Raw genomic sequence first — 21,701 nt, 5'->3', positions numbered from 1 at the left:
CTTATGTCCATGTGATTTGATTGATTGCTTTGAGTTTTATCTACTATTTTTAAGCATGTTTGTACTCAAGTGAAAAAGAAAGAAAGTGCCAAAGACCAATTCAACCCCCCCCCCCTTTTGGTCCAACAATTGGTATCAGAGCCTTGGTCTACTCAACCAAGGAATTAACAAGCCTACAGTAAAGATTCTTGGAACATAATGAAAGGTCTCTACATTGACAATGCACCATGTCTTGGTAACACAAACTTTGAAGATTGGAAACTTAGAATGGAGGTTTACCTAAAGTTTCAATCATATGAAGTGTGGTATGCTGCCACTAAGGGATTCTTTATTCTTAATGAAGATGGTATGTCAAGTGATTCAAGGGCAAAACAAATTATTCTCAGTGGTCTAATTCCTAAGGATCTTATGAAGGTCAAAGGCTGTAAATCATCAAAGGAAATGTGGGACTTACTTGGGACATAATCTACACTTCAAGAAGATTATGAAGCTTCAGAGACAACTCAAGGTATGATCACTTAGGATACAAAAACTCTTATTCAAGAAGAAAAAACTAAAGAAGACTCTTCTGTTGAAGACTTCAAGCCTAAGCTCTCAGTCTTAACCTCTTTTTCACTTATTGTCTATAGCATGATGAAGCTCAGTTTTAAGGAAGCTTTGAGAAAGATCTATGAGACAAAGATAGTTCTACAGCACTTGAGGCAAAAGAAATTAAGGTTGAATAAGATTTTGGTGTTGAATGTAATTACATTGCAAAGGATCTCTACAAGGGTTCAGTTCTGCAAAGTTTTAAGAAGAAGTTTCCCTTAGTAAAAATTCCAGGAAACTCTAGTCTGAGTTGCCGAAAGAAAGCTTTAATATGTGAGTGGATTTCTAAAACTGGTGGATCATTGAAGCAGCAAACTGAAATGGGAAGCAAAGTTGTACTCAAAAAAGAGAGTTTTACATTTAAAGATATTGGTGGTAAATTGAACTCCAATTGGCAGCTGTCAAGAAGTGTACCTCTTGGTTCACCTAAAGCTAATTTATTTGTTACAAGCTCTTTCTCATTTGCAGCCCATTATCTAACTGATTTCAAATCAAAAGATTCCTTGAGAAGATTTGGAAAATGCAGAAAATTGTATCTGTGGTGTCCCACCTCTTATGCTTCGGAAGAAGACCTATTGAAACCTCAAGAAAATTAGAAGAATGATCCTAAATTGACTCAAGAAGCTATCCTTGTGCACAAAGATCTTTCAATAGTTCTAAACTCGATTAATTCAGTTTTTAAGCCTCCAAGGCAAAGACCACTTGATGTTGAATACATAGAGGTTCACAGTCCCTCTTCTATTAATCCCTTCAGCAATCCTAAGCAGCCATGCTCAGTGAACAAGTCAGAGCATTCAAATTCCAGGATCTTCACAGTCCTTTCAAGATTAAAAACTAGTTGTTTCTTCAAAACAAAATGTCTTCAAGCCTCAAAGATGATTGTTTTCACAGCTACAAGCTCTTCAAGAATAGGAAAACTTGCTAAAGTCTCAAAAGTTCAAGAAATCAAAGCCTCCTTAAGTCTATTAAAGATGAAATCTTGAAATAAGGTGAATTCAAGGTCCCTTAAAGAAGAAATGGATGAAGAAGACAATCACTCTACAATGCAACTCTCAAATGAATCCAAAATTCAGTGGGAAACTAAGGGTGCTGCAAACTATTTTGAATTAAATCACTCCTCAGACTCTTCTACAATCAAGGTTTCTGGTTCTTTACAAGCTTGTTCTCAGCATCATTGGATGAAGTTCAAAATTTCAGAAATAGAGTCTCAATCTCAAAGCTCATCAAGTTCACTTTTTCCTTCAAGACCTCCTTCACTAAGAAACAAGAACCTGAAAATTGATCCTGAAGGTGTGTTGATCAACATAGTAGCTCATTCAATCCTTTGTACTCCTTCAAAAGCTATTTTATAGCATGGTTTGATCAAAAAAACAATGTTAAACATAGGATCTCTAATTCATAGAGCACCAAGTTTAATTACTTCAAAGCCTCCTCCTCTCAGAGACAAAGACCTGCAAATTTATACTGCAGATGTGGTAATCAATGTAGCAGCTTAATCAATCCATTGTGTTTCTTCAAAGAATATACTTAGTTGGAGTTGTAGACAACCTACACCTATGTCAGTCAAAGTTAAAGCCTTCGAACATCACTCTCAATGTTTACAAAACTCAAGAGCTAATAATCTCAGACCACCTCCACTCAGAGACAAAGACCTGAAAATTCATTATGAAGGTGTGGTGATCACTGTAGCAGCTAAATCAATCAATCTCAGGCTTCCTCCTCTTAGAGACAAGGATCTGTAAACTAATCCTGCAGGTATGATGCTTAGTTTGCCAGCTCCTTGTTCAGAATTCTTCTATATCTTGCTTCAAAGTTTGTACCTCATCTCCTTTGATACTTCCCAATTGAAAAGGTTCTACCATTCAATTCTTCATTGATATATCTATTCACCTTTTGACTTCCAATGTCAAAAAGGGGGAGAAATGGACTAATAGGTTTTTAACATTTGAAAGTGCAAAAGGGGGAGATTGTTGATTCATGGTTGATCAAGTGTTTTGCACTTTAAATGTTTTATCTTGTTGATGAGAGGGTTCAACACTTATAGGGCTTAGCACCTACATGGTTTGGCAAGCTCATGGTTCAGCACAAGCTGCAGGAAAGTTCTTTTATATATCTGCTAAAGGCTGAAGGTTGAAGGCTGAATGCTGAAGGATGAAGGCAGAAGGCTGAAGGGAGTACTATACAAGGATGAAAGCTAAATGGGATGCAGCGAGTAACATATGGTTTAAGTAATAAGTGTCAAGTTGAAGGGCGTGTCTGGAAGTCCATATACAATTGTAGTCACAAGGCTGTACAATGAATATTCAAATGACACGTGCACAGTGGTCCTTCAGAGAGAGTGTGATACAAAGCTGTATAATGAATATTTAAATGACACGTGCACAGTAGTCCTTCAGAGAGAGTGCAGTACAAAGCTGTACAATGAATATTCAAGTGACATGTGCACAGTGGTCCTTTATAGAGAGTGTGATAATAGCCTTGCATTGTCTCTAAGGAAAAAAAATTCAAAAATAAGTCTACTATGTGTATTTGTAAGCTGTGAATATGCTTAGAATATACCTGTGACATGTGGCTGTGGTCCATGAAAATATTATTCTCCAATGATGTTATAGAACTTAGAGGCTAAGCAAAGATAAAAGTCATTGTGGTCTCACCTATATGAACTAGTTTTACTGATGAACAAGGTGTCATTATATGGTGAGAATAGTGACAAAACAGCTGAGGTGGCAGGCCAGCATTGGTGCATTGCTTTGAAAAATATCTGAATCATTCTTATCAATGATTGGTGGAAGGTGACACGTGTATTAGAGCTGTTGTAATAGGGTTGCTATGTGTGTACTGATATATATATATGCTATTATAGGGCCTTTTAGAGTGTGCCTCCTAGAGTAAAAAATGAGTCTGTAGTAGCTAAGAGAGGGTCCTATTCGAGAGCTGAGAATGAACAATAATTTTAGAGAAATTGTATAATGTTTGAGCTTTAATGAATCTCTGAAATTTGCCTAAAGGGAGCACAGTTGAGGTGAAGATGAATGAGGCTGTGAAGAGCTGATTTTCTGGTACAAGAAGTTATTGAGATCATTTCTGCAGTTTGAACAAAGGCTGAGCATACATATTTTGGTGAGCATACAAGTGAAAGTGCCTAGGACTACATATCAAGGCTGGTATTGATTATCATATCTCAAATCTCTAGATAATCTTGGTTTTCTGATTTAAGCCACTGAAACTGAACATATCATGTTGAAATCATGCTATACACCAACTGTCCATCATCTGAGCATGTCTAGATTGTTGATTTGAGACTGTTCAAGTTGAGATTTAGCCCGAGGAAGGGACTTGTCAGTACAAGATATTGCAAACCTCATCTACCTATGTTTGAACATGTTTTCAAGTCTTATTTGAGTATTGAAAACTTAATATGTTGCTGTGAATATAAATTGTTGAAACCTTGCTTCTTAATCTGTTTTAATTCATTTAAGCAAGTGTATTTAGCCTATTGAAGAAAGGTGGAGTAAAGTTTGGGGTGCTCTTGAGGCTGAATTACAAAGTTACCCTTGTGAGGCTCAATTTGGGGTTTTGAAGACTACAAGGCTGTTGTGTGCTATCTCTATTATACTTTGCTAGTTTCACTGAGTTTGTCTCTTAAACAAGTATATCCTGGCTATTGAGAGCTATGGAAGGCATTTACAAGGCTGAACTAAAGCTACATTGTGAAAATACCATTCTGCCGTTGAACTTGTGAATTAAGCCTTTTGTGTGTAATCATTGTTGTACCTTGCTCCAATATCTGTGAATCTTGTTGAGCAAAGGTTTATGAAGATATCAAGGCCAAGGGTGACAAATGCAGGTCTGTGCTGACGTTATCTTGTGCTGAAGTTTTTCTATGCTGAAGTTATCCTGTGCTGAAGCAGTTCTGTGCCAAAGCTATCTTGTGCTGAAGCTATTCTGTGTTAAAGCTATCCTGTGCTAAAGCTATTCAGTTCTGAGGCTACATTGTGAAGTTAATTTGTTACCCTTGAATTTAGGGATTTAGCCTTTTAGGAGCAAACATTGTTCTACCTTGCTTATCTTCTTTTGTACATCATTCAAGCAAGTGTAGTTTACCGTGTCAAGGCTGTAGGAACCTAGTTTGATCATCAATTGAAGCTACATTGTGAGTTGCCAGTTCTATCCTTCTTGGTGCAGATAAGTGAAGCTAAGGTCTCTTGTAGTGTGGTACTTAAAGTTGTGTGTGTTCACTCTTATCTTGTGTTGTAGCTGAGGCATTATGTATTTCGTGTATTGACACTTGTTGAGTGGCAGTGAGGCTTTACATCCTCACCCCATTGTTGTGTGTGTGTATTGATTGTGAAAACTAGTGTCTATTTTGGTGCATGTGTGTGTGCAGAGAGTAAGACTGCTGAGTGTGTAATAAGATACATACAACTAGTGGATGTTTTTATTGACTGAGGCCAAGAACCAAGGTTTTTCCCTATTGAAAGGGTTTCCTTGTATGTCTTGTGTCCATGTGATCTGATTGATTGCGTTGAGTTTTATCTACTATTGTTAAGCATGTTTGTACTCAAGTGAAAAAGAAAGAAAGTGCCGAAGACCAATTCAACCCCCCTTCTTGGTCCAACACCTTTCAATCTCACGTCCGCTCAGTTTCCTCGAATGAATAAATGACCTAGTCATCTAGACTTGCACGCGCAACAATACATTTTGAATCGTCGCATGTGTAGGGGTACAAAATGTGGGTGTCACTTCTTAGAAGCTGACATGGCATGTTAACAAGTCAATACGACCCTAACCCAATCCCTCGCGGCGATTTGAAAAGTCAAAGCCTTGAGAAACCAATCCTCGAGCACTCTAAGTCCTGGTATTGCTCCAGGTTCATCAAGCCTCGAGAAACCAACTCTTGAGAACCATAAGCCCTGGCATCGCTCCAAGCTTATCAAGCTTCAAAGGACTAACCTTCGAGCATCCCTAAGCCTTGGTATCGCTCTAGGCCTTCAAGCCGCGAGGGATCAACTCTCGAGCACCTTAAGCCTTGGCATCACTCTAAGCCCATTAAGCCTTAAGAGTCAGCCCTTGAGCATCCTAAGCACCGGCATCGCTCTCGAGGGATCAACTCTCGACCAGTTTAAGTCCTGGCATCTCTCCAGGCACATCAAGCCTCGACGGATCAACTCTTGAGCACCTTAAGCCCTGGCATCGCTCTAGGCCCATCAAGCCTCGATGAATCAACTCTTGAGCACCTTAAGCCCTTGCATCACTCCAGGCCCCTCAAGCCTCGAGAGACCAACTCTCGAGCACCCTATGCCCTAGTGTCGCTCCAGGCCATGCAAGCCTCAAGGACCTAACCCTCGAGCACTCCAAGCCTTGGTATTAGGCCAGATAATACCACTTTGGAGGATCATAGCCCTAAAAGACTCGTTATTAAGATTCACACATAGCACGAAACGAAGGTAGCGTTTTCGCAGCTATAAAGAATCTAAGATTGGAAAACTTAGGAGGATCTTGGATTGGTGGATGAGAAGTCAAGAAGTGCCTTCGCTTTCAGCAAGGCCCAATTAACAAGATTATGGGATTATACACATTATGACAGCAAACCTTAAAATCACATTTAATGTTGTGTCAGGCTTGACCAATCGGCGGCCGAACAACATTTAATGCCCTTGATTAAGAGAGAAATGACATGGCAATAAAGTGCAAGGCTCGATGAGAAGATTAGTCCCTTCAGGCTCCTAAATCCCCAAGATTACCCACGTTATCCTGACTAAGCGCAATACATGCGAGAAACCATGCACAGAGGGGACCATTGGATAATAACCAATGGAATCCGAGCCTATAAATAGCACCGTCCTATGAAGAAATAACCAACCAGGAAGAGGAAGCTGTCATGAGATACTGTATACTTGCCTTACCACCATCCTAATCTTGATAATTGGTCTTCTTCTCCTCCTCCTACACTAAGCATCTCCTCTGTTTCCCTCGTATTTGTATTTCTGATATCACCATTGTATAATTATTTATTGTTTGATAAAAAAGAACCCCTACAACTTCAAAAGTTGGTACAAAAAAGTAGAAGTTATACCGTTCACGAGACAGATAATGATCTAGAAAACCGTGGCACAAACAATGGGCTCACAGATTCCTCGGGTTTCAATGGTGAAGGTAAATGGATTGAGGAGCCATGCCATTACGGAAAAGGTGCATAGTTTCTCAGGCACCCCTATTAGCTTCAGAGTTTTCCATTCATGTTAGAAGGTAAAGTCAGATTTTAGAATTATTTATGGGCATCAAGCCTCTCTGTTACTCATGCCCATCAATAATTTAGGGGAAGAAATCCCCCTCCCCCTAAGAGGGGTGGGGAGAAGAAGCAATTTTGTATGCAAAAATCGAAAGGGAAACTTAGCAGCTCATGCATGTTTATATCCCCACATATTTTGGCATGATTTGAAGTTCGAACAATAAAAAAACAAATCATTAGACAGTTATTCCCTGTCAGCAACCATTACTAGACAATAGTATCTCAAAATTAGGAGTTGGACAGGCTGATACATCACGCTTATCAAACAATTGGAAATTCAGGATTCCTTCATAATTTAAAGTTTAGCAAATACAATTTCTGTGTTGTGATAACTACATCTTTAACAAATCATGTAAATAATCTATTTTTTCCTTTTCTTCAAAAATGCAATCTATCAATAACATGAGATACCCTACCTGAAGCCGAGAAGAGAAATTTTCCCACGAACGATGGATTATTGAATATGCAGTAAGAAGAAATGCAATCAAAGGTGAGTACCAATATGTAGAACTATGGGGACTTTCCAGAGGCCATCAAAGAAGCATCACCAGAAAAGACAAGGTAATCAACATCTGTACGAGTGTCTTGCCATTTCACCGTAAAGAAAAGAGCCAAAGAACTGCAGAGAAAAGAAGTAAGGAATGCAAATTCAATGATGGCATTGCTGCAAGAAAATAAAGACCCATACAGTTAGTTCAATTTGAATCTTGAATATCATGCTGATTCAGAGGAAATGAGAAATCTTATTCAATTTCCATTCACGTTTACTTATCAAAAAAATTTCCATTCATGTTTGAAGAGAGTCAGATTTTAGAAATAAATATATATATAAAATCCAAGGGAAATCTGCAGAAAAGGTGCACGTGACACAAGAACATTAAACAGATCCTACTGCACATATCAACCAGGAACACTTGGAGCAAAGCCCAACACTTGAAAAAACCAACCTATCAAACAAAGTTAAAAATCATGCACACAATACGTTTTTCATGTTTCTTCGAAAAAGACAATCTATCCATACCATGAAATACTATAGCTGAACCTGAAAAGAGAAATTTCCCCCATGAGTGATGGGTTATTGAATTTGGCATAAGAAGAAATGCAATCAAAGGTGAGTACCGATATGTATAACGTTTGTACGGGGACTTTCCAGAGGCCATCAAAGAAGCAGCATCAGAAAACACAAGGTAATCAACATCTGTATATCTGACCTCCATGTGAGTGTCTTGCCATTCACCATAAAGAATTAAAAAGTGTTGAAGAACCGCTGAGAAAAGTATGGAATGAAAATTCATTGATGCCATTGCTGGAAAAAAAAAAAAAAAAAAAAAAAAAAAAAAAAAAAAAAAAAAAAAAAAAAAAAAAACAAACCATATGGTTGGTTCTATTTGCATCTTGAATATCATGCTGGTTCAGAGGAAATGAGAAGAAGTTCCATATTAACTTCATATAGATCAAAATGCTAAAATGACTAAATCATTCAACAAAATTAGCCTTCACCCATCCATTGTGATAGCTCAATCCTTGATTCCGGACCATAAGGGACAGATATCATATCATAGGAAAACGAAGATATGGATACATACCCTTCAAACATAGACCATGAAAAGCACATCACAATAAAATTTGATAATGTATCAACTGAAATAAATTGTACACTAGCAAGGACTCGCATAACCGTGGCTCAGGAGCCAAAGGTTAGGGTTTGACTCCCATAACTTTACCCGAAGTCTAGGAAGCACGGACACACCTAAAAGAGCAATGAATTCATGTCGGACATGAACACGCCCTAACATGTGTCGGACACCCCAAAAAATGTGTCTAAACTTGGGGATTTTAAGAAAGTTTTAGAAACAAAGCTAGGTTTAAGTGTAAATACGAGGAGGGTCATTACATAATTACTTAAAAGTAGTTGTTTTCCAAAACAATGTAATATTATACAATTAGATATTTATGCTTATATTTTAGTTCAAACTCTTGCACAACCATCTTTGACTCTCTCATTCTCCCACCAACCAAACTTTGCTTCCGGTGGATGCTCTCTCTCTCTCCCCCCTCTTTTCTCTCTAATTATTTATCCTCTTTTTTTTCTTTCGTCTTCTTCACAAACCATAGATACTTACTTTTTTTTTTTTTTTTTCCCAACAAAATTCTTTTTTATTTCTCCCTTTTTCGTTTTCCCTCTTGTTTCCCAGCAAAGCACAATTTTTTTTTTTCATTATTAAATTTTTAAAAATAATATTACTCTTAATTTCTTAAAGTACTAAATCATATATATATATATATATATATATATATATATATATATATTATTTGCTGTATCCGTGTCCTAATTTTTTAGGATTTGTCGTGTCGATGTATCCATGTCGTGTCGTATCCGTGTCGGTGCTTCTTAGCCTGAAGTACATTAGTTATGGGTGAATACATGCATCTTTGGGTATTAGAGTTGACTCAAAATGGCATTAGTACAACTTGAAAAGAAAAATGGAACAAAGAAAAAGAAATTTAGTAGCGCAAACAAAAAAAAAAAAATAGTAGACCATAAATCATAAGTATATGATACAAATGGAACAAAGAAAAAGAAATTTACTAGTGCAAAAAAAATAATAATAAAAAAATAAAATAAAATAAAATGGGAGTAGACTATAAATCACAAGTATATGATACAATGATAGCTTGTTTTCCTTCCTCACAGCACCAAGAAAATACAGCTGATGCCCGTTAAACTTTTTAACCATCCCCTTTCTGAATCTTTGCTTTCTATGTCGCATTATCTGAAACTCAAATTCTCTAATGGGCACAGGGACTAAAGAATTTAATAGTAGAAAAGTTATGACACAGTAGCACAATCATAGATTGCAGATAGGAGGGGTGGTCGGTCTTATTACGTATCGCAAAAAAATCAAGAAAAGAGAAAAAGATCTATTGTTTTTGCCTTGGTCAGAACTGAAAACAAGGAAAACAAAAAGACCCATTCCAGTAGGCCACAATAGGATGCATTGACAACCAGAGTTCCACCATGCACATTAACATCTAAAGGACGAAAAAAATGAACCAATCCCTCAAAGGGAAGGCGAGGAGTTTGACTCCGCAGAGCATAATTTGTAAAATGTGTGTAAGTACTTACCTAACCAAAAAAACAAAAGAAAAAATGGTTTCAAATGATACCATGTTTATCAAAAGAATCTACTGTACCAATTTGATTACTCTGCAAAGTAAAGCTAAAAGAAGTTTCTCACACATTAGAAGCAAACACAAGACATTAATGCATGTAGAGATTTTGGGGGGCCATCCGTTAAATAAATTACAGTGTCATGAATTGTGTAAAATGGAAAAAGAGCATCCCCAAGATGACTCTAGTTGTGTAATTCACAAAAAAATTATTAAATACAAAAAAGTTGGAGAATTTAACACTTTGTCATTTCATATCAAGTTTGCAACACCCAATATTGACTTACACCATTTTGTTAGGGCTTACTTTTATTTCGACACAGTACTGCTCCTGCCATTCCTGAGTGCTTCGCTGACATACTTAGAAACAAGAGTTTAGCTGAGGCATTTAATCAAACAGTTTATGTACAGTCTTACTGTTGGGAATCAAAGAAAAAGCTTGGAACACTCAATGGTGGATGTAAATGATTTGAGAGCCATACCATCAAGGAAAAGGTGCATAGATTCTAGGCACCCCTCGTGGCTTCAGAATGGTGTGGATAAACAACCCCACAAGTAAATCTGAAGCGAGAACATAATATAAATTTCACACCAATTTTCTGGAATAACAGGGGAAAAAAAGAAGAAAATTAAACATCATTAACTCCAAGAAAAAAACAACAAATTTTCCATTCATGTTTGAAGATAAAATCAGATTTTAGAAATAAAAAAATAAAAGGGAAATCTCCAGACAAAGGTGTACATGGCATGAGAACAATAAACATATCCTACTGTGCATATCAATCAGGAACACTTGAACAAAGCCCAACACTTGAACAGCCAACCTATCAAACAAAGTTAAAAATCATGCAAAGAATACATTTTTCGGGTTTCTTAAAGAAACACAATCAATCCATACCATGAAATACTATACCTGAAGCAGAAAAGAGAGATTTTCCCCATGAGCGATGGGTTATTGAATTTTGCATAAGAAGAAATGCAATCAAAGGTAAGTACTGATAACTAGAACATTCCGACATGTTTTCAGGTTGAACTTACTTCTGCAAGATGGTATAGGTATGGGTTGTGTGTGCGAAGTACTTGGGGACTTTCCAGAGGCCATCAAAGAAGCACCATCAGAAAACACAAGGCAATCAACATCTGTATATGAGTGGTGTCTTGCCAATTGCCATTCACCATAAATAATTAAAAGGAGTCAAAGAAATGCAGAGAAAAGAAGTAGGGATTGAAAATTCAATGATGGCATTGCTGCAAGAAAATAAAGACCCATTCAGTTAGTTCAATTTGAATCTTGAATATCATGCTGGTTCAGAGGAAATGAGAATAAGTTGCAGATTAACTTCATATATATCAAAATGATAAAATGACTACCCAAGCATTTAACAAATTTAGCCTTGACCCGTCCATTATGACAGTTCAATCTTCGATTCCGGACCACAAGGGAGTGATATCAAGTCAGATACACGATAGCATATCATAGGAAAACAATGATATGGATATATTCCCTTCAAACATAAACCAAGAAAAGCACATCACATTATATTTTGATATAGTATCAACTGACATAAGTTGTGCACTAGCAAGGACTTACATGACAGTGGACCAGGATCCATACATTACAGTACTTGACTCCCCAAACCTTACCTGAGATTCTGAGAACATTAGTTGTACATCTTTGTGTAGTAGTATTGACCCAAAATGGCTTTAAGACAACTTGAAGAATAAAATGAAACAAAGAGAGAAATTTACTAGCACTGTATAAACAACTAACGTCAACAAATGAAAAAATAACTATAAATCCAAAGTATATGATAGCTTGTTTTCCTTCCTCAAAACCAGCACCAAGAAAATACAGCCAATGCCCAATAAACTTTAAAATAATTATTGGATTAAGTCTTCAGTTACAAACTTCCATCCATATTTCATGGAATAAGGAATTAATTGGCAGTTAAACTAATTTGACCCGAGTCAGCTCCCCGTCTCAGAATCTTTGCTTTCTATGCCACATTATTTCATACTCAACTTCTCTAATGGGCATAGGGACCACATTATTTCATGGAATAAGGAATCTTTGCTTTCTAAGTTAAGACGCAACAGCACAAACATAGATTGCAGATAGGAGGGGTGGTCGGTCTTATTAAGTATCACAAAAAAAAAAATGAGAAGGAGAAATGAAACTATTGTTTTTGCTTTGGTCAGAACTGAAAACACGGAAAACAATATGACCAATCCCAGTGGGCCACAATAGGAATGGATTGACAACCCGAGTTCCACCATACACATCAACAGTTGGAAACAACAGCTGACAATCCCAGTATGGATTGACATAACTGGAAACAACAGTTTAGCTGAGGCATTTAATCAAACAGTGGATGGACAGGCTTATTTAACAAGATCTATAAAAAATAAAAAATAAAAATAAAGGCTAGCGAAAAAATCTAGAGAAAAAATATTTTCAGTTTCTTCAAAAACAGCAACAATGGAGTAATATTTTTCCAACAAACTGATTAGAATTTTTTCAACAATTCTATGATCAGAAATATTTTCCCCATATGGTTTCATTTGATTCACAACTTCCATAAATGTAGACAAAAAATATGTCAGCAACTCATTTTCTTTCATCTTCATATTTTCAAAATCTCTTCTCAAAGATTGGAAAGGATTGATAATTCTGGAAAAAATTGTATCAGCAACTCCTTATTGAATCAAGGCTAAAGCCTTTGCATCTTTCTTCTTATGATCCTTCAATTTTTGTCTTTGGGCTTTCGTCAAAGTTTTCGTTTCCTCCAGTTCATCATACTCATCTTCAACATAATCCCATAGATCATATGAGAGAAAACTAGTCTTCATCTTCACATACCAAAAATCATAATTTCCCCCATAAAAAATGGAAAGTGCAGATTGTTGGGTTTCTTGATTTTGATTGTTTGTAGTCGCCATCACGTTCGATCTTCTTCGGGGTTTGTTTTCCCGTCAACAAGCTTTAGGCCTAGTTTCCTCTTGATCGGAATCAAGCTCTGATACAACTTATGTTGGTTGTAGTTTCAACCAACAATATGTTTTCTTTGTGAAGAGAAGAAGGAATGAAGAATCAAATATTTTCCTATATTGTATTGAATTGAGTTCTACTACAAACCTCTTAGACAATATACAGTGTCCTCTCAAAAACCATTGAACTTTCCATACATGCACATACTTGAAACATGCATACTGTTAGCATTTATGACACCACGATTTATGGTATAACTTACCATAATAGCCGATATATAATAGGCCCAAATCATGGGATATGATTTACCATATTATCTGTGAGATATGATAGCCACAAATCATGTATTTAACTTATTTACGCATATGTCTAGGCATAGAATATGCAATGATTTGATTTAGTTTCCTTTATTGTAATATGAGCATGTGCTCATTTTATCTATAAATACTAGAGCTGTGAATGGGTAATTCATCTCATTCAAGCCTTTACACAATTCTCTTTTCTCTTTTTTTTTTTTTTATATATTTCTACTTGGTATCAGAGCCAACACATTTCCACATCTTTTAGCAGCCTTGCTACTTGTGCGACAGCTACCTTAGGTTGTTTGTGACATTGTGTGACGTTGCCTACACATGTTTTTCTGTGTTGCTGTTTTGTGATCGAAAACAGGTATTTTTAAGTTTTACAATTTTTTTTTCACTCTTCTAGGGTTAGGTAAATTGGGATAATTGGTTTCAACACCTAGAAGGGCTTGGGTAAAAAAAAAATTAGTTTACAAATAGGTTCCGAATATTAAGAAGGAGACTGTCTAGCTATATGTAAGCGGGCAGCGCTCCTTAAAAAAGGTATGTATTTGGATTTTTCGGAAATGGTCTGAGAAGACATTGTTTATGGTCTGAGGTGACCCTTTGATTTATTAACAGAATTTGTGGTGTTTTTGGAGTTCTTTTTATTGTCGTGTGACAGATTATGGGAGATTTAGGATCCTCGACTGTTAATTCTTTTGGCTCACGTTCTGTGGGTGGTGGCGCCATTTTCCCCACCAACTCATCAGAAAATCCAGGACTTCAAATCACCACAGTGAAGTTGGATGGTTCCAACTATTTGATTTGGACACAGTCTGCCAAGATATTCATTGGTGGCAAAGGCAAGATTAGCTATATTACTGGTTCTGAGAAAGAGCCAGCTGAGTCAGAGAAGGCATATCCATAGTGGTTTGCAGATAGCGCTATGGTTATGTCTTAGCTAGTCAATTCGATGCAACCAAACATAACTATTGGCTATATGTTTATGAAGACTACTAAGCAGATTTGGGATTCAGTTCAACGCACTTATTCTCAAAGGCAGAATAATGCACGAATTTTCTAGCTGGGGCGAGATATCACCAAGATTTCTCAGGGTGACTTGACAGTTTCAGGTTACATCGCCAAGCTTCGTGCTATTTGGGAGGAGATGTCATATTATGATTCTTTCCACTCTTAGAAGGATCCAGATGATGCAGTTTCTTGTCGGGTTGAACGATGAGTTTGAGTATGCTCGTGTTCATTTATTAGGCTTATCTTCATTCCATACTCTTGAGGATGCATATTCCTATGTGTTGTCAGATGAGAGCCGCCGGACTCATCCATTAGGTGTTGCTTCTGTTAATCGTTCTGCTATGGCAGTTCGGATTCCCAACCTTTCAGGAACTTCACCATCCCAGTCAGTTCAGAGCATTAGCACCGGTCCTCCTCTGGGACGACAACGTGGACGGTGTGACCATTGCAGAAAAATTGGTCACATCAAATCTCATTGTTATGCTCTACATGGACGTCCGCCGCAACAGAAACAACAGCCTCGATCCTCTGCACATTCTGTTACACAACCAATCTCGTTGTCAGGGACTGGTTGTGTAACAGAATGTGCAGAGGATCGACGCTGTTGTTTCTGTTGCGGCGAACGTCCATGTAGAGCATAACAATGAGATTTGATGTGACCAATTTTTCCGCAATGGTCACACCGTCCACGTTATCCTCCTAGTCGTCAGCGGTTTATATCCATAGATGTTTCTTTCTTTGAGCATACACCATACTATAGTGGTTCAGTTGGTTCTCAGAGTGAATGGTTCCCATTGAATATAATGGATGATCACCTTCTTCCATCTTCAACTCCTCTACCATTACCTGTTTCTTCTTTTATAATTCCTCCTCGTGATACCCCTCCAGTAGGGGGAATTATTCCTTTTTCACAGGTTTATAATCGGAGACAACAGGTACAAGCTTCTACTCCCACGATCGACTGCCCTGTTCCTTCAGCACCAGCTCCACCTTCTCAAGCTATTGTTTCGCTTGATGATCGCCTCATTGCTCTTTGAAAGGATAAACGTTCTTGTACTTACCCTATTTCCAATTTTGCTTCTGATTATGCTCTTTCACCCTCCTATCGGAGTTTTCTTGTTTCTGTTGCCTCGGTTCCTGTTCCTTCCAGTGTTGCAGATGCGCTAGCACAACCTCAATGGCGTGATGATATGATAGAAGAACTACAAGCACTTGAGAAAAATTAGACTTGGGACATGGTTCCACTTCCTATTGGACGAAAGGCTGTGGGTTGTCGTTGGGTGTTTACAGTCAAGCATAATCCAGATGGGTCAGTTGCTCGTTATAAGGCCTGATTGGTTGCCAAGGGTTATGCTCAGACTTATGGCATAGATTATCAAGAGATTTTTGCCCTTGTTGCCAAGATGAAGACCATCCGTGTATTATTTTCCGTTGCTGCAATTCGATCTTGGCCTCTATTTCAGTTAGATGTCAAGAATGCTTTTCTTAATGGTGATTTGCAGGAGGAGGTGTACATGTTTCCTCCTCCGGGCTTTCGTTCTCCTGCTCATTCTGGTATGGTATGTCATCTTCGTCGTTCTCTATATGGCCTTAAGCAGTCTCCTCGAGCTTGGTCTGATCGTTTTTGCACTGCTATGCTCAAGTTTGGTTTCCATCAAAGTGCAGCTGATCATACCTTGTTTTTACGTCATTCAGGCGGTAAGACAGTTGCTCTCATTGTGTATGTCGATGATATTATTCTTATCAGCGATGATACTATCGGAATTAATGAGGTTAAGAGCTATCTTGGCCGTCAGTTTGAGATTAAAGATCTTGGTCCCTATGATACTTCTTGGGCATTGAGGTGGCTCGCTCCAAGACTAGCATTTTCATCTCTCAACGCAAGTATGTTCTTGACTTGTTTTCTGCTTCTGGTCAGCTTGGCGCTCGTCTTGCTAATACTCCGATTGAGCAGAATCATCGGTTGGCTGATTCTGAGGGGGAGTTGTTGTCAGATATTGGTCAGTATCAACGACTTGTGGGGAAACTCATCTATTTATCCATGACTCGACCTGACATTGCTTATGCCGTGAGTGTCATGAGTCAATTCATGCACTCTCCTCGTGCCCCACACCTTGATGCAGCTATTCAGATTCTTCGCTACTTAAAAGGGTGTCCAGGCCGTGGTATTTTGTTTGCTAATCATGGTCACTTACGTGTTGAGGCTTGGACAGATGCTGATTATGCAGGATCAATTTCAGATGGGAGGTCTACTTCAGGTTATTGTGCCACTATTGGTGGTAACTTGGTTACTTGGCGTAGTAAGAAGCATGATGTTGTCTCTCGATCTAGTGTAGAGGCAGAGTATAGGGCTATGACTCTTGGGGTAGGTAAGTTGATTTGGCTGAAAACCTTGATGACAGACTTGTGCCTTCCAGTGTCGCTTCCATTCTCACTCTACTGCGACAACAAGTCTGCCATTAGCATAGCAGCAAATCTCGTTCAGCATGACAGGACTAAGCATATAGAGGTGGACCGTCACTTTATTCGAGAGAAGATCATCTCTAGTCAAATTTGCACTTCATTTGTCACAAGCTCTCAGCCGCTTGCAGACATTCTTACAAAGGGCGTCAGCAAGATTGTGTTTGAGAATGCATTGTCCAAGTTGGGCGTTTCAGATATCCACGCACCAACTTGAGGGGGAGTGTTAGCATTTATGATACCACGATTTATGATATAACTTACCATAATAGTCGAGATATGATAGGCCCAAATCATGGGATGTGACTTACCATATTATCTGTGAGATATGATAGGCACAAATCATGTATTTGACTTATTTACGCGTATGTTTAGGCATAGAATATGTAATGATTTGATTTAGTTTCCTTTCTTGTAATATGAGTATGTGTTCATTTTATTTATATATACTAGAGCTGTGAATGGGTAATTCATCTCATTCAAGCCTTTACATAATTCTCTTCTCTCTTCTTTTTATATATTTCTACTCATATACTTCATACATGTATAAACCCAAAAGACATAATGAACATACATGGCATTTTTTGTTTTTTTTGATAAGTCAATGAACATGCTTGGCATTAAATTTAATTTTAACAACTAACATACATTCTTTACCTAATGATTGAAAAAATACTTTATTACTTCTAAATATCAATGAATACAAAAGTTAGGGACCATTGGGAACATCATAAAATTAAATATAAGCATATTTCCATTGTTTGATAACATAATCGAAAAAATAAAGGAGTACCAGAAACATTTACAATTATCAAAATTTTAGGTTTGCTTGGTTTGTCAATCAAAAAGGGAATTCTCAAGAACTCATCAAATAGAAAACTATTTTCAACAATTCTATGGAAACAAGCCTTTGAAATTTTTAGAAAACAGCTATCTGAAACAGATTTACTACTACATATAAAAGATCATCTTTAAAACACCAAAAAGAAATTATCAAAACAGCATTAGCAAGGGCTATAAAAAAAGTGGAAAAGTAAAAAGTCAGAGAATTACTTACCCCACGACATAATCCATATCCGGAGATAGTAAGCTGTCAGCTAGATAAGCTTCGGTGGAGAGAGCATAACCTTTCAGGTTGATTCTATGTTCCTCCTCGTTTAGAAACTCGCATTTTCACCACATTAAAAATTGAACTTATTTCAATACCATCTCCATTGCCATCTCCGACTGTACCCAATTCATGCCAAATCAAGTAGAACAAATCACCACGAAAATGAAGAAATAGCGGTTGACTATTGCTGATATCATAAAACGCAGGACTCAAACCTTCAATATATCCTCTGGCATACATTTTGCGATCCAAATCATATGCAAGTAAGCCTCCACCTCCCCAAACACTAACCCAAATCCAGTACAAAGTATTTTCAAACAATATAGTTCGGCTTCTACAGATATCATCTTCTAAAATATCTCAACCTCTGAATATAGTGTTTCCCCAAAATATAGTGTTTCCCAAGAATCCAATCTCACATCATAAGCAACAAGGAAACTATAATAGATCGAACCCAATATAATCCTTCTAGAATCATCGTCATAAACTGCAAACCACCCGCGTTTCGGAAGACACGGCAGTGAAGGTTGAGCTATGAATTTCAATGTATTATTGCTTGGGTTGAATACCTCCCAGATGGGATATCCGACGTCGTCTCCTTTTTTATTCAATACGGTAAAATCTCCTGGCTCGGCAAGTGGAAGATTCTTACTTGTTCGGCCATGGACGTTCCACGGTCGTACATCCAGGCCGTAATAATACAGTGGAGCCCATAACCACGTAGTGGCTCGACCGTGTACTCTCATACCTAGTCGGACTGATCTCCGTGGTCTTTCTTCTTCTTTCCTTCCAAGTGCAAGTGTGGTAGTCGTCGTTGTCGTCCTTGTTTGACAATTTTATTTCGTACCAATTTATGTCCAGTGCGACGCGCGCGAAGATAGACAGTTTTTTCGACTGTTGCAATTGCAATTGCCATTGCCATTGGCATCAATGAATCTTCGTCGCCGTTCTTCATCAGATATGGGAATGTCGATCTACAGTTTCGAAGGTAGGAGGGAGAGGTGAGGCGTCGACGTTCGAATGCAGGCTTTGGGTTTAGGGTTTTAGCAGGTTAATAATGTAAATTTCTATTCTTTTCTTTTTTGTATATAAAATTTTCAAATAATTACGTTTATTTAAACACAAAAACGCTCCCCACCTCTAGGGTTGTAGCTACGGATGGCAAGTTACGACATGATCGGTCAACACGACACTAGATATGTAAATTTGGATTTATTTTAAACGGGTTCGGGTCATAATGACACGATTAACCTGTTCACTTAATTATATGTCGAGTTAAGATTGAGGAGTTCAATACGTGTAACCCGTTTAACTTAACATGTCATAATCATAAATATGACATATATAATATGTTTCCTATTTAAATCTAATTACTATAGACAGTTTAGTCGTTTTAACATAAATCTTGATTAGGCTTTATAATTTTTCTTTTTAATATTTGATTTAATATTAAATGTTTCGTTTTGATAAACAAGTCATTAAACGGGTTAACAAGTTAAATAAACAGATCGTTTAATATTGAGAATTCCTGACACGATTATTAAATGGGTCAAGTTTAAGTTTACGTATTTAATAAAATACCCTTATATCGACACGATTATAATCCATGAACACGAATGAATACTCCTAGTTATGACTCAGATACTTAAAAACAACAGTTTAGTTGAGGCATTTAATCAAACAGGGACATACTTATTTAACAAAATCTATAATAATAATAATAATAATAATAAAAAGCTAGCCCGATGCGGAGGCTTCAACAATGAGCTCCGACAATTGCAAGGTCAGATAGTCATTTATCTTAAACCCATCACCTACTAATCACAATAGAGCAACCTCCCTAGACACCCTCACAAAACAAACAAATAAACAAAATGAAAAAAAAAAAAAAAAAAAAAACAAAACAAAAAGGGAATAAATTAATGTGTTGTGAAGGGCGACTCTTCTTCTCAATGGATATAGATTTGGTCCAACACCATATTTTATTACGGCATTAATTGAAGTTTTTCATGCGATACACTAAAAGCAACAATTCAAACAGGTTCTAATTACAAAATTAAGAACATCAATAAGAAAATCACAGTATCAAAGACGATAATTTATTTTTATTTTTATTTATTTATTTATTTATTATTATTATTATTATTATTTTTTTTTTTGCAGCTTTATATTCGATTGAATAATAGATTTTCAGGAAATACAAAAATAAAAATAAAAATAAAAATAAAAAAACTAGTGCCTATTAGCCTTTTGCGAAATCTCTCAGTACTGTCTTTTGATTCATAGCCTCGTCTTCATGTACATCTCCTCTGTATCATTTACAGTCGCAAAGATTGAGAATAAGATTTGTGGATCATCTTTGTGTGTCACTCCAAAAGCCCATTTCAGAGATGGTTTTGGGAATCAAAGAAAAAGATTGAAACGCTCAATTTCTTGAGCAGCGAAAAACTGAACTCTTATGTGTTTTATCTTTTCTTTTTTGGAGTGTTAATATAAAAATATTGGTCCAATCATTTCATAAAATAATTTACCAAAAAAAAAAGGTTAAAATCATAAAATTCACTTATACACAGATGTCAACTACGGCGGATCCAGGATTTTTAGGTGGGGTAGGCTAACATTAAACATGAATACTAAGGTATTGGTTTAGGCCTTTATGTTACTATGATGACTGAGTTATATGGGTTTCATTGGATTTTTGGGGTCGGCTAATACTGTTAATTTTTTTTTTTTTTTTTTTTTTTTTTTTTTTTTTTTTGGGATGGGCTAATATATTAGTACAGTAAATTTTTTTTTTTTTTTTTTTTTTTTTTTTTTTTTGGTGGGTTGCAGCCCACCTTTGCCTATCCCTACGTCCACCTCTCGATGTACATCAAATTTATCATGTGACTCTTTTATCCCACCCTTAATTGGGTTATAAAATGCCGAAATTGATTTTATTATTTAATATTAAATTAAGAATTTTTTTTAAAAAAAATTACAAAAAAGTGTAGTATATATAATTATTACATTCTTTAATGACAAAAAGAAGAAGAAGAAGAAGAAGTTATTGGATTGGAACGTGATATACATTCTCTTGATCAAACAAATGACAATATAAATTTACATTAAATTTATATTTAGAATGTTGATGCAAAAATTTGATCGGAATTTCTATAACAAAACATTTTTTTTTGTTTCCGTTAAAACAAAATACGTACCAGCCCAACTACAGAGGTTGATTACTTGCCGAAGTCAATCACTGGGTGCAGTGAGAATAACGGACCTGGCCATCTATTAACAATGACATGCAATACAAATGGAAGTCACATGGTGGTGGCCCTGGTTGGTCCTTTTATTAGATGCATGATGCAAAGTAGCCTTTTGGGCCAGCTCCGCCCATTTGCGTAGTTTAGGACTTTTCTACTGAGAAGTCTATATGAAATTGGAGATTATTATTAGATGATTCAATCTTATTCCGATTGGGGCTCTAATTTGATTGACCGACACAATTTATCACATGTTAATGTAATTGTTTGATGATTTTGAACTATAACACAAATCCCATATCCAAAAAGTATAAAAACTTGAAAAAAATTATAACTATAAAAACACCACATGGAAGATTTAGAAAAAAACATCATTGCACTTGGGGCAATGACGCAGCTCGTGATGTTTTAACCGAGGCGTGTCAATTGCTGGTTGAAAACTATTTCCTTTTTTTTACTCTCTTTGGCTTGGGTTCTGTCCAGGCTATCGACAATTTTTGGAAGGGCTCCCTTCTTGGGTAAAGCC

At 36.8% G+C, this 21,701-nt stretch overlaps 1 non-coding gene across 1 annotated transcript; it reads left to right on the top strand.

Annotated features, from left to right (window-relative positions):
• The first annotated feature begins 21,545 nt into the window (after positions 1–21,545).
• Positions 21,546–21,701, top strand: LOC132267742 (U4 spliceosomal RNA). Its single transcript, XR_009469085.1, has one exon. It is a non-coding gene; the product is annotated as a U4 spliceosomal RNA (small nuclear RNA).

This window comes from Cornus florida, unplaced genomic scaffold (assembly GCF_030987335.1).
Source record: "Cornus florida cultivar Cherokee Brave unplaced genomic scaffold, ASM3098733v1 CherokeeBrave_3.0.0_Hap2_Chr07, whole genome shotgun sequence".
Classification (NCBI taxonomy): Eukaryota; Viridiplantae; Streptophyta; class Magnoliopsida; order Cornales; family Cornaceae; genus Cornus; species Cornus florida.
Note: the sequence above shows the minus strand (reverse complement) of the source record. Positions and strands in the feature narration are given on the sequence as shown.